The following is a 14705-nucleotide window of genomic DNA, read 5'->3' as shown; positions in this document are numbered from 1 at the left end:
ATGTAAATACTGTAAATTATATTTACAAAGAAATAGAAATGAAAAATGTAGGAAAATTATGGGGTAACATAATGTATAATATTAATCTAACTATGCATAAATGATAAACTGATATACATATATCCATTTCATATAACAATATTAATATATATCTCATATATAATTATATAGATAACAGGTACATTACATAACTGATTCTTAATATAGTCTTAGCATGGTACTGCCATTATAGTACCATTGTGTAAAGACATATGTACAGACGTCGGAATAAGTTCGTTTCCTTTTCCGTGGACTAAGGTGTTTGTAACACTGCTCGATGGAGAGCTATCCCCTCCTCCTCCCTTCCTCATTGTCCCATACTCCCACCCAACCCCCCCCTTTTCTCTCCGACCCCATAACCCCACCCGGTACCTTCCATACTCTCGTTCACAGCCAGCTAGGGGTTTCTGTACTCTCAAATTACGTGCAGTCCGAACAACTAATAAAGAGATAGTACAGTGCATATCATAAACCAAGTTAGGAAAAGGTTTACTACACACACACACACACACACACACACACACACACACACACACACACACACACGCATACAGAGAGAGAGAGAGACAGACAGACAGACAGACAGAGTTAAAATACAGGGAGCGACAGGCGGAGAGGGAGAGCAAGTGGAAAAATTAGGAATGAGAGGGCAGTTACGGAGAAAATAAAAAGGGGAGAGGCAAGGAGAGAACAACGAGAGTTAAGAAAAGAGACAGAGAGTGAGAAGAGACAATGAGAGGTGAAATGAGATACATGCAGTGTGAAATGGAAAGAGAAAAGGGAGATGTGAATCGAAAGGCCGGGAGACAGGGAAGTAGACAAAAGAGGAGACAGCTGAGAGAAATGGGAATGGAGCAAACACAGAAACAGGGATAACAAAAGAAGAAAGTGGAAAAGAGAGCTACGGAACGGAATACTGAGAACGATAATGAGGAAAATTAGAAAAGAAGGCAATGTAACAGGGAGTAGGAAAAAAGTGTGTTATTCTGGCAAAGGACGCAGGGAAAGAACTAAGCAGGATAAGACGAAAGCATTGAGGCTGAGTAAAACGAATGACATTCAAGTAAAAAAGGAGGGAGAGAAACAGAGAAATTAGAAAAATTTGTGGAGAGAAAGTAGAGATTAAGGGTGGGAAGAAAATAGGTTAATTTTTAGGGCAAGAAAGAGGAGGGGGCTGTTAAGCAGGGATGACAAGGGAAGGGGCAGGGAGGGAGGAAGGGAGGGAAAGACAGTGGGAAGAGCGGAATGGAAGAAGAGATTTCGGGTGACAGGGAGAGATGGAGAAAGGAGAGAGAAAAAGGAGCTTGCAGTTATAACTGGGGAAAGAAAGCAGTGAAGGAAATGGATTTAGTACAAGTAAAGAAATACGGAGAGAGTAATGAAGAAAGAAAGGCAACACATGTAACAGATGTAAAAAGACAGTTATAACACAGAGAGGGAGAAAGAAGAGTGAGGTAAGGAGGGAGTGGGAGAGGGGAAGAGAGACGAAGGAAAGGAAAGAGAGGGAGGAAGGTGGGGACTGAGCAGATTGCTATAAAGAGGGGAAGGAGGGAAAAGGAAACTGGGGATGAGACAAAGGATCCAGAGAGAGAGAGAGAAGGAGGGGGAGGGGCAGTACACAGACAGGCACAAACAGGTCGACAAATGTTCAGAAAGTGTGTGTGTGTGTGTGTGTGTGTGTGTGTGTGTGTGTGTGCTTCCGTCCCTGCGTCACTTCTATTACATTGTTCCATTTTTTCACCTGAGTGTTTTCTTCCTCTCTGCTTCAGTTTCTCCTCTTACTCACTTTTTTTTATCAGTATTTCTCCTGATTGTTCTTACCATTCCAAGTCTCTCTCTCTCTCTCTCTCTCTTGCAGTATTCTCTTCTTCCCCTCCTTCTCTTCTCACTCTTCTTTCCACCTCTCTTTCTCTTCCCCATCTTACATCATTTTACTCTCTCTCTCTCTCTCTCTCTCTCTCTCTCTCTGTAAGAATAAAGAGATTGTTCTCACAGTCTATATCTCCTTAATATGGCCACTTCCTCAGTTACTGTGGAATTTTGGTCGTCATACATCGACTTAAAAAGAGTTCAGGAGACCAAGGTATCAGGTTCGCCTGAGGGCTGTAGGACTCTTTTAGTACAAACTAGTAGACTACGACTTCAGCTCATTAAAGTGTTTAAAATTTGAATGGGTTTCACAGTCATTACATAGAAAGTTGCTTACTCTTAACACGGATTCGGCACACAACGTTGGAAGCTGTAAATGAAAAAAATTACCAGCAGAATTACGTGAAAATTTTTTCACGTGCAAGATCAGCTCCACATGTGGAACTGACTCAGCATGGACGCTGTTAACACTACAGTAGAGAAGTTTAAGGGATTCATCGGCAGGATCTTACACTAGAATAAATGTGAACTGGATATGCATTGCCAGGCAAACAAGAAGTATCTCCACGGTGTGAGCTGCATCGTCATTATCCTAACTTTTCCTTGTAACTCCTCTCTCTCTCTCTCTCTCTCTCTCTCTGCTTGTGTGTGTGTGTGTGTGTGTGTGTGTGTGTGTGTGTGTGTGTGTGTGTGTATGTAAAAGAGGTGTCTACTGCCGCAACATTTAATCACAGACTAATTCTGTGTGTGTGTGTGTGTGTGTGTGTGTGTGTGTGTGTGTGTGTGTGTAAATGAGGTGTCTACTACCGCAACATTTAATCACTGCAGATTTCTCTCTCTCTCTCTCTCTCTCTCTCTCTCTCTCTCTGTATGTAGTAAATCTTTTCATAACTTGGTTTATGATATGTACTGTACTTTTTCTTTATTAGTTGTTCGGATTACACGTAATTAGAGAGGTGCTTGAAATACAGAAACCACTAGCTGGCTGTGAGAGTATGGAGGGTACCGAATGGGGCTATGGGGTCGGAGAGAAAAATGGGGGGGTTGGGTGGGAATGTGGGACTATGAGGAAGGGAGGAGGAGGGGATAGCTCTCCATCGAGCAGTGTTACAAACACGGAAAAGGAAACGAACTTATTCCGACGTCTGTACATTACTAACAATACAATGCAATGTCCTATGTTTTACTACGATGTATTTACTCCATACTTTGCATTATGGTTCTACAATATTATTGTGTCTACTGTATTGTGATGAATACCATATATTAATAGGTTATGGCAATATGTAATTTGTTACCACATGCTGTCATAGGAACACCAGCTTGGCGTGACCGAGCGATGTCAGGACACTAAATTATCATAACACACTACATAGCAGCCAGTGACACCTACACTGTTAATACTGTTTGTGTTATTGAGGTTTGAAGAAAGTCTTGCCTAAGATCGAAAGAACTGGAGGAAACAGCAATGCACATTCTAGCTAGGGAATTTCGCACACAGCACAGTATGACACCGGATGGGAAACTTCTGCAGTCGTGGAAAGTTCCTTGACACATGCCCTTCCACATGACCCAACCAGTCATATACAGGGGAAATTGGAGAGACAGGGCAGAAAGGGTTAGGAGAGAGAAGAAGTATGGTGGGAAAAGCAGAAGAGCGCATGGAGTTAGCAAACAGAAACAACTCTCACCTCAGTATTCCTCTTGTGAAGATACTTCCTCTGGAGAATAAACCTGCAGTCAAACCCCAAACTTATCTTCATCTTTCTCCTGTGAACCACGACACGAACAACTTGAACATTCTCTCCTCTTAAAATCCCTACAATCTAACACACTTTTGGAAATGCTCGGCAATGGCCACGATATTGTTACTACCAAAGTCCTCCCCACCATCACTCCAGACTTCATCTTGCACCGTCCATCAGGCCCCACGACCCCTAGACAGCTGTCAAAAGAGCCACTCACATTGTACTGGAATAGTAGTTCTGATCTTGGGGCTATCACTGTAGTGTGCAGCACTCTTACCTCACCACCAGAACTGGTACAGCTCACTGCCACGACGGAAAGCGACTTTCCTCGAACCTTGAGCCTCATGGAGCAGAAGTCCAGCTCACATCCCATGGACATCAAATAGTCCAGGCCAAAAAAACATGGATCCTTCATCTTGACCATGTAGACTGAAAGCGTGGCCTCTTGCCCTGCCACTTCAATCCAGACATCCAAGGGTCCCCTCAGTTCTGCAGAGTGCCCAGTTAAACTACACATGTGTTCTGATGATTCAGGCAGATACTGATGATGTAACACATCAGGCCTCACAAAAGTCTGCTCCGAGGTTAGGAAACACTTCTTGCCATCTATTCTTCTGTCTACTCGCACACTGTCAATTGCAGTTCTCTTGCATTTTCTCTGTGGTGGAGTTACTTGGGAAAAACCGGCTGATCATTTACCCTTGTCACCAGCCTTTACTGTTTTACCCGCTTCTTTCTGTTCTTCTGCAGCCTTCTTCTTATCCTCCTTTTTCATCTTCAGACAATCAGAACTGAAGTGTCCCACCTCACCACAGGTTGAACACACTTTTGTTGCATTCGGAGACTTCCTTGCACCATTCTGTTCTTCCTTCTCCTTCCTTTTGTAACAATCCTTCTTCTTGCATCCTGGTTTCCCGCAGAACCAGTAACTTCCTCTGGTCTTCTCCTGTTCTCTCTTCCACTTGTACCAGATTTCTTTTCCATGCCCTGGCTTTTCACAGTACCAGCAACTTCTTTTAAATTTTTCCGCTTCATGTGCCTGCCCCTTTCTTGCCTTGAATCCAGCAGTATGACCTGCCTGAAATGTGGATATATGGGACCCGAAGTAGGACTCAAATTCTAGAGCTCTGTCTAGTGCTTCTTGCATGCTTCTGGGTTGTGCCTGCATCAGTGCGCTTTCAACTCTGCACTATCAAGGGCATCGATGAACTAGTCCCTCAGAAGAACATCCAATAGGTTAGGTGCTGCTCCAGAGTATGTCTTGCATGCCATAATCTCCAGGTCATAAGCAAGCTGCTGTAGGAATTCACCTCCAGCCTGTACATGTTCCGGAATCTTGCTCTGTAAACCTCAGTCTGGTACATAGTCCCATATCGGCGCTTCAGTACTTCTACTAAGGACTGATAACTGTTTTTCTCCTCTACTGACATCTGGCCCACAATTTCCATTGCAGCACCCTTGAGGCTAACAGCCAGCTGCATTGTCCTCTGCCTGTCATCACAACCATTCTGATCAGCAACCCAAACTGCTAACAGTAAGAATCCCAAGATACTCTACCATCAAATTTCTGAAGTTTCATTTTAACTGGACCCCCATTACAGCCATGCACTTCTTTGGTTTGGGACTCAGAAACTTGGGCATAATAATTGAGTCCAGGACTCAGTACTTCTGCATTCTGATTATTCAACCCAGTAATGCTACTTTTAGATGCACGGGATCCATCAAGATTCACCATACGCTGTCCATTCTTTTCATATGCTCTCTGTACACTAACCTGAGGCTTAGCAGTAGGCTACAATATTTCTCTACAGCCTCAATTCTCTCACTAATTATCTACACATGGTCAACTACATGCTTCAACTGATTATCCACATGCTGTCTGCCCTCCCTCACTATTCCCTCACTAATCTTTAGCTCGTTGTCTACATGCTGTTTGCACTCCATTGTGTTATTTTTTACTTCATACTTCTGCTGCTCTGGCTTGGCATCAACTTCCTCCATAAATTATTGCTGTTCATCCTTATTTTCACCATGAAAGCACCTAGCTGTCCTTGCATTCGCAGTTGTAAATCCCTCTGTTGCTCCTGTAATGCCTCTTGAAGCTGTTCATACCGTCCCTTTTGTTCTTCACTTTGTGCCTCTAGCTGTTCACTCTGTGCTTGCAACTGTTCTTTGATTTCTTTATGTCTTCATTCTGTGCTTGTAATTGTACATCTTCTGCCTGTAATTGAGGTGCACGCAACAGTAAGGGCACAAGCGCCACCGCACACAAATCAGAGATGCCAGTACTGCATTTTTTCTCAGGGTTTCCTCTATCCAGCAGTAGGTCGTATATGCCCATCTAATTATTTTTCTTATGGTCTAGTGAGTCCTGAAACACCCGCGATTTTTCAGCTGTATACACCCCAATACAGCTCTACCAGAATGCACCAGAGTGAGGGCACAAGCACCATTTTCCCTTTAAACCAGAAGTACTCTGGTATGTGTGGGCGGCCGTGCTTCCTTCTCACACTCACGTCTCTCCCACGCACCATGCTGGTGGATCTCAGCAGCCAATGAAAATTCGCTTTGACTGAGCTAGCGTTGTTATTGGATGACTGATGCCACCATCCAGTATAAACTCAATCAAAACACCAGTGTCTTCCCCGCGCCTTCTTTTTAACAGAACACTGTGAATTTTTCATTATTTTTGTTGATTTTACAAGTCTTTCCGTTGTGTTGATGTACTGTGGTAGCCATGGGTGATGAGAGTGATAACAGTGAGCACCAGAAGGCTGTTGTTAGTGAAAATAAGTCTGGTGTTAGTAAGAATATTGAGTGTATTCGGGGACCTTCCCGTGGCCGTAAATGCAAACCAAAGCCAGACATGTGGAAAGCCAGTGTGGTGAAAAAACTTCGTAATGAAGGTATGGCTTACACCAGCCGTATGACTAAGAAACTGGTGGAAGCACGAAAGACAGGACCTCCATGTATTGATGGTTGTTTCAATAAAGTGACTAGGAAACGGAGAATAGTCGGCAGGGTTGGTGAGCACTGCATTAGTGTTACACTCCCCTTCCTTCTGATCTTCAGTCTCTGTCTGTCTGTCTGTCTCTTTTCCCTTTTTATGCATGCCAGGCACCCTATTATGCCTATTCTAATCTTTTTTATTATTAAGATATTGCGGTATTATTCTGTGCATTGTTGAAAGATTTTTTTGCCAACGGCCATACCAGGTTGAGTACACCGCTTCCCGTCCGATCAGCGAAGTTAAGCAACGTTGGGTCTGGTTAGTACTTGGATGGGTGACCGCCTGGGAACACCAGATGCTGTTGGCATAACGTTCTCCTTACGTGTCAAGTGGGGTTGGTGGAGGATTAGTGCCCCTTCCTGTAAAAACAATTAACTCTAAGCCCTTGGCCACCCTGTTTGGGATACATGGCGTCTGGGAATGAATGAATTATTTACCATTATTATATGAATGATTATCATGTGTATTCTACTATTATGGCATTATTATAACATCTATTTTGATGTGCTGTAATGTCAATGGTTAGGAGATGGAAAAAAAAAAAATGATTTCAGCAGTAAAAGAGATATGATTTTGCAAATTATCAGAGCCACATTACCTGACGTTTTATGCTGCAACAAAGGCATAAAGCATAATAATGAAATAATTTTGGGATATGTATTAGAGGGATAAATTTTCTTTAAATTGGTGCAAAGTAGATTGAATTCGTATGGTACCTTGCTGTTTCAAAACTAAATGCGTTTTTCTTGTTTTTTAAAAAATGGCGCTTGTACCCTTACTACAGCGTGCACCTCAATTGTTCTTTGAGTTCTTTCTGTCCTTCATGCTGTGCATGTAGTTGTACAGTTTGTGCTTGTACTGTAATAGTTTTATAACTGCAGCCAGTGATGCTTCTTCTTGTCTAGTTTGGCCTTTTGTGTGTACACCCTCTGCCTCGATATCGAAGGTTTCACTCACTGCAGCACTTTTTAAGGATCTCACTCCTGACACCATTGTTACGTCCCCCTCCCACACTGCCACAGACTGCAACAGCAGCAGATCAGTATAAGAAGGACGTTGCCCAGTGAGCTGTTTTTCCTATGTTCAGCCTTTCGGTGTACAGCACACAAGATCAGCTCAGGTGTAGAAAATAAACATTAGCTTCTTAAGTTCATTGTCTTTATTCTCCAAATAATTACACTTAATGCATGCCAACTACATATCACTGTTTTCACAACTATTGGAGACATACAATCTTCGCAGACTGAACTGATACTGACCTAACTCCAGCTGACCTGAAACGAAACTGACTCTCTAGTCTCTTCCACCTCCTTACATAGTCTCCCTGTGTACTAGAATCATCTACTACATTCTCGGAAAAGCAATAGTTGCCATCTCAGAGATATCCAAAACATCCAGAGTTTTCTTACATTGCATAACACTCTAAATTATTTAGCATACAAACTGAGATAAAATTACATAATTTAACAATCACATGAATAAAAAGAGTATAGAGAAAAGGAGCACAAAATTTCATGTATAACTTACAAAATACCTCCACTCACAAATAGCAGATAAACTTGCAACTCTGACACGTGGGTGAGTGATTGATTATAAGTAAAATCTGGCGGCACAACTGCCAGAGTCATGTGCAGCCGAACAGCGAGGTAAAAGACACCACAAATAAAAAGTGCATATTCAAAATAAAGTTAATACCTGTTAGTAGGAATAAAACACTGAAAATAACAAAAGTATAAAATACCTATTACTTATAAAAGTGGAAGGAGGCCTGCCTCCTGAAGAAAATTAAAAACGTCCATAAAATCGCCAGAGACTCCCCCAAGCATCGAGGACAGACAGTAGGCACCATCTGCCCCCTTATGCCTATGGAGGAATCTCTGACATAGGTCCCCCAGACTTGGCCACTCGACCAGCAAGTGACGGACAGTAAGGAGAACAAGGCAATCATCACATTATGACTGAGTCCCACCACTCATCAGGAACCCATGTGGAAGCCGAGAGTGCCCAATCCGAAGCCTGGCAAGAGCCACCTCCAATTGCCGAGCCATGGAGGGGAGAACCCTTGGCACAACCACTCGGTGAGAGATTTCTTTTAGCATATTAAGAGCAACACCATCCCAGTGTCTCTGCCAACACATACGAATCGCGTACTGCAAGTAAGGTGCTACACCAGAAGCAGGAAGCAGTTAGTCAGTTGGGGGCTGTTGAGAAGATGCAGCTTTAGTTAATGTATCTGCCATCTCACTACCCACCACACCAACTTGCGGGAACCAAACAGAAATCCACATGGTGGCCACGACAGCCAAGAAGACAAAGCCACTCTAAAATTGATAAAACCAGTGGATGGGATGCATTAAAATACTCTAGTGCAGACAGGGCACTACAGGAGTCACTAAAAATCACAAAACCAGATTGGGGGAGAGTAAAAATGATTTCAAGAGCTTATAGAATCTCAGTCAGTTCCACTGCAATACAATGAAGTAATACCAGGAAGGCTATCACCCCTACTAAAGGAAGGGAAGACAACACCAAAGCCTACTCCAGTATCAGTCTTAAACCCGTCAGTATAGATGGAGATAACCCTCATAAGTGGAGGCATGTTCCAAAAAGAGAGGGACACCTGAGAGGGAAGTGAGCCCTTTTTTTTTTTTTCCAAAAACGGACCTACAAAATGTCACACGAGGGAGTGGCCAAAAACCCACCCTTGGGATCCGATGTGGACAAATTGCCTGTCTTGGAACGGAGAGGGCTAATATAACAGAGCAGACCCTGTAACCAAAGGGCTTCGGGAAACTGGGACGGGTGTTATAAACAGAGGATTGTGAATCCTGGGAGACTATGGCACAAGAAATTGAGTCTGGAATGCGGTGAAGACGATACCAACACCTCATCATCAGCAATTGGAGTCACAAATCCAAGGGGAGTGCACCAGCATCCACCAATAAACTTGAAATCAGGGATGACCTGAATGCTGCAATTGCCAGATGTACACCGGCCTGATGCTCAAAATTTAACAACCAGAGATGGGCATCTGTTGCAGTGGAGTAGACCTCACACCCATATTCAAGTTTAGGAAGAATAATAGACCTATGTAAGATGAGCAGGGTGACAGTCAGCACCCCAAGAGGTATGAGCAAAAACCCTCAAAAGACTCAAAGCTTTTAGACAAGCCACCTTAACAGAATGAATATCAGGAACCTAGGTTAGTTGTCTATCAAACAGAAGACCCAGAAACCGCCTCTCTTCCACACAGGATATTCTCCGACCATAGAGATACAAGTCAGGATCTGGATGTACCCGTCAAAGATGACAAAAAGGCACAGGCACTGTTTTTGTTAAAGAGAAACGGAAGCCGTGAGACTGCCCAGTCAGAAATTCTATTAAGAGCCAGCTGCAGTTTCCTCTCTGTCAGAGACATTCTAGATCCAGTGAAGGAATTTGAGAGGTCATCAACATACTGGACAGTGAGCCTCGTTCACCATGAGGAACTACACTGATGATGCTGTTGATGGCTACAGCAAAAAGAGTAACACTAAGGATACTCCCTTGTGGTACTCCATATTCTAATGCACGGGCATTAGAAAGCACTCCTCCCACTTGGACTCTTAAAAAATGGTTAGTTAATAATCACTGAACTAAAACAGGCAGGTGCCCACAAAGACCAGGCTCATGAATAGAAAGAAAAATGCCATGATGCCAGGCAGTGTCAGGAGGAGTAGACTGTAGCACCAGTCGAGCAGGGCAGTACTCTCGAGGTGGATGGAAAGCTGATGATAGGGAGAGCTGGAGATCCCGTTTCATCAGCCTTCAGGACTAGTTCCTGACCATCCCCCCTTGCTGAACTTTTTCAGTGTTTCAGTTACACAGAGAGTAGGCCAGCATGCTCTCCAGTACAAATTTCTCTAACTATCTACACGAAACTACATGCGCAGTACACACTACACTTCCTATTCCAAGATTTAAAAAAATCATGGCTTCTCAACACTCAGCCTTGGAGTCCCCACGGGGGGGGACCATAAATGCCCCCACCTTCCGCCCCTCTCCCGGTGATGACTTGAGCTGCCTGGAACCACTGTCTGACTCACTTCTTCATTTCCGCAACATTCACGGCCTTTCCTCAAACTTTCGCTCTGTTGAGTACCACCTCTCCTCCTCTAAACCTCAACTTCTCTTTCTAACTGAGACTCAGCTGTCTGAGGCAAATGACAGCAAACCCTTTTCTGTATCCTCCTACTTTCTCTATACTCATTTCAAAACGAAAGGTGGATGTTGTGTATATATATGCAACGACATATCTTCCTCTCGTGTTCCTGAACTTGATTCTTCTGAATTCTCTACACTCTGGCTTTGGCTTTCCTGTCATTCTCTGACTAAATATATCTGTGCTGCTTACTTATCCCCTAATTCTACAAACTATCAAAAATTCTTTGACTATCTTACTTCTACGATGGAACACATTCTATCCATTTCTCCTTTCTCTGAAATCTCCATTTTAGGAGATTTCAAAGTTCACCACGGCTTGTGTGTTAAGCCGACTCTGTTCTTTCTTTACCCCTGCACAATTGTTGACTCTATACAGGGGTTTTATCTGTCCTGGTGTGGAGTACAACTCTCGTGTGGGGAGGCTCCCCACATACAGCTCTTCTCAATAGGGTGGAGTCAAAAGCTTATTGTCTTATCAACTCTCCTCCTCTTACTGACTCACTTCAACCTCAGTCTCTTTGCCGCATTGTTGCATCTTTATCTCTTTTCTACTGCTACTTTAATGGTCACTGCTCCTCTGAACTGTCTGCATGCATTCCTCCACCTCTATGACAGGCGCGTAGCACCCGTCTAGCAGCAAACTCTCATCTCTATTCTGTCCAACTCTCTAATGCAAGAGTTAACCGTTATTCCCAGTCCTTCATTTATGCAACAGGTCAACTCTGGAACTGTCTCCCTCTATCTGTATTTCCTGCTGCCTATGATCTTCAGTCTTTCAAACGCAGTGTGTCCAGGCATCTCGAAATGATCAGATCTTGAATTTGGCTCTCTCTGGTACTTTGTTTTTCTCTTGGAAGGAACTGTTATTGTGGGCTCATGGCCTTTGGTTTCTTCTTCCTCACATAAAATATATATATATATATATATATATATATATATATATATATATATATATATATATATATATATATATATATATATATATATATATATATATATATATATATATATATATGCCTTCTCCAGATTGAAGAAGACCGGGATCAGGTGTTGGTTAGTGGCGAAAGCTAACAGACAAAAAATTCCTAGGACAGTAGTGCATGAGAGGTACTGTACATTGCATTTTTCGAAAACTATACCGGCAAGGGATTAGATGTCACCTCTCTCCAAAAACCACACAAGCCTAACATTGAACATCTCTTCCAGAATTTTACATATACAAGATGCCAGAGAAATAGGCCAATAATTTGTTGCCTGTAGGTGGTCCTTACCTGGTTTGGGCATGGGGTTAACTACAGCAACACCCCAACAAGCCGGAAACTCAGAAGAACACCAGATCTTATTAAATAACGACAGCAAAAACGAAAGGGACTCATCAGACAGGTGACGTGCAAAGGCATGAGGAATATCATAACAGCCAGGTGAAGAATCATGGCACTGCGACAGAGCTGCCTGGAGTTTAGAAATAGAAACTGGATCATTGTAAGACTCTCCCCCAGAAGAGGCAAAACTGAGACCATGAGACGCCAGGTGCCGATGGTGGCAAACCGAAGGTGTATCTGCATCCTTCTGTTACACACTGGCCAAATGATTGACAAGCAACTCCGCAACAGCAAAAGGATCAGCCAGAGTTCCACCTGCTGCAGATTAAACAGGAGGGGAGGGAACAGTATATTTTCCTTAAATTTTTCTTACCCGGTTCTACACCTGAGTGATGTAAGTCCTCGAATTGATGAAGGAAACATACCCTTTCCAGGATGAAAACCTGGCTCATATGAGCTCGTGCCCTCTTATCTGCCACCAAATACTGAAGATCCCCACGGTGATGACGATGTGGAGAAAAGGCGACTCGTTTGGCACTCACTGCATAACTGTACTCAGAGTTCCACCAAGGAACCAAACGTTTAGGAAATTGGCCCCTCATTCATAGCATAGATAAGAGGGCTGCTGAGTGCAACAGTCATTAAAATATGACACTGCCTCAGTAAGACAGCCAAACTCATTGACAGATAGGGAAGTGGAACTTAATTCCCTGAAAAGTGGCCAGTCAGCCTTATCCAGAAGCCAGGGAGGAAGATGTGACTGAGGTCCACCTGCACTAGCAGTTAAGTGTAACGGAAAATGGTTGCTGCCATAAAGGTCTGGCAACACATCCCAGATAAAATATAAAACAACATCAGTTGAGCATAAGGACAAATCAGCTGCAGTAAAAGTTCCAGTCTGGCTATGGAAACAAGTCATTTCATCAGAGCTGAAAATGCCCAACTCATCATCTTCCACTAAAGAGGCCAGCATGACACCCTGAGGGTTGGCCTCACTGTTTCCCCATAGTGAATGGTGACCATTCATATCTCCTAGTGGCAGAAAGGGAGAAGGAAGGCCACAAATAAGGCATTCCAGATCTGCCCTTTTAACAGTAGCACTAGGAGAAAGATAAAGACTGCGAACTGTATACTGCCGGCGTAAAAACATCCGGACAGCAAAAGCCTGCGGGGGAGTGGAGATGTTAAGATGACTATGGAATATCCTGATGAAGATAGCAGCACCTCCATGACGACCTTGGCCCGGCACAGGATCAGGATAGAAGTTATGGTAGCCAGAAGGACCGGAAGGAACAGCATCACCCACCATGGTCTTCTGGATGCACATGCACAGAGGAGTACATTGAGAAACAAGATGACACAGTTCCTTATAGTCAGCATGCAAACCCCGACAGTTCCACTGGATGATAGAACCCATAGTGGAGGGATGATGATTAAGTGCGGGACTGTACTCCTTCTGACAAGAAAGTGGGATTGGACTGATGCCTATGAAGGCCCTTTGGAGGAACCTCCCATGCACCAGAAACCGGCACAGTCTGTCGAACATCCAAATGCAAACGTGAGGACAAAGAAGTAAGTTTTATAACACTCCTTCTTGGAGTGGGCATACCAGTTTGTTTGGAATGTGGCTTGGGGGACACCTCTGGATATGTAGGATGGTCAGTGCCCTGACCAGAAGCCCCAGATTTGGAAGTAGCGTTCACAGGGCTCGAATCATTTGAGGAGGCCATCCTATGCCTCAGATCTGAAACACCAATCAGCTGTCCAACAACATCCCAAGGTGGGAACTGGACCAGAGCAGAACCATTAGCTTCAGCTGTCACTTGGCTCGATCTGGCAGAGGGAACAGGGGAGGTGTCAACACAAGGGTTGACAGCAGAGACCTTAGGTGGCTGGTCTCCAGGCTCAGAGGACTCTGACGAACAACGGTGACATTTGCCAGGTACAGATGGAGCCTCGGGCATACTGGGTAAGACAGGAGAAGGAGTCCGGTCAATGTGGACATCTGCCACCACCACAGAAGTGTGCAAGCCATCAGCCACCGATGTGGGGGCGGAAACAGCTGGAGTAGCGGTCGGGCAAACATCATTTCTACAAACAGTACTAATCATGGGGACAGCATCCTGCAAATCAAGAGTTGAAGAAGTGGGTACTGGAGTGGGTCAAAGCTACCTCTGAGATACAAGGTGACGCACTGATGTTCCAGAAAGGACAGAAGTAACCCTGGGCTGAAAGAAGAGACTCTGGGGTCTCCTTTTTGCTTCAGGAAACGAAACCCTCTCATGTGTACGAATGACAAAATCTTCTTTTCCAGGCCATATCTTGGACAGTTTGTAGAAGAGACAGCATGAGGACCTCCACAGTGATAGCATTTAAGGGGTCCTGTGCAGTCACTGGTATGGCTTGGTCCACCATAGGAGACATAGACACCAGGAAGGCCAGCCTGTGCCTGTGCACAACGGCAAAAGAGGCTAATGTGCCCGTACCTCTCATAGTGGAAGCAGTGCTTTTGGG

The 14705-nt window shown here is 44.0% G+C and overlaps 1 non-coding gene across 1 annotated transcript; it reads left to right on the top strand.

The window, feature by feature from the left end:
• Positions 1–6854: 6854 nt before the first annotated feature.
• On the top strand, positions 6855–6973 carry LOC145397325 (5S ribosomal RNA). Its single transcript, XR_013896905.1, has one exon. It is a non-coding gene; the product is annotated as a 5S ribosomal RNA (ribosomal RNA).
• The last annotated feature ends 7732 nt before the right edge of the window (positions 6974–14705 follow it).

Source organism: Coenobita brevimanus, chromosome 40 (genome assembly GCF_032717465.1).
Source record: "Coenobita brevimanus isolate Jiangsu-jjx chromosome 40, ASM3271746v2, whole genome shotgun sequence".
Lineage (NCBI taxonomy): Eukaryota > Metazoa > Arthropoda > Malacostraca > Decapoda > Coenobitidae > Coenobita > Coenobita brevimanus.
Note: the sequence above shows the minus strand (reverse complement) of the source record. Positions and strands in the feature narration are given on the sequence as shown.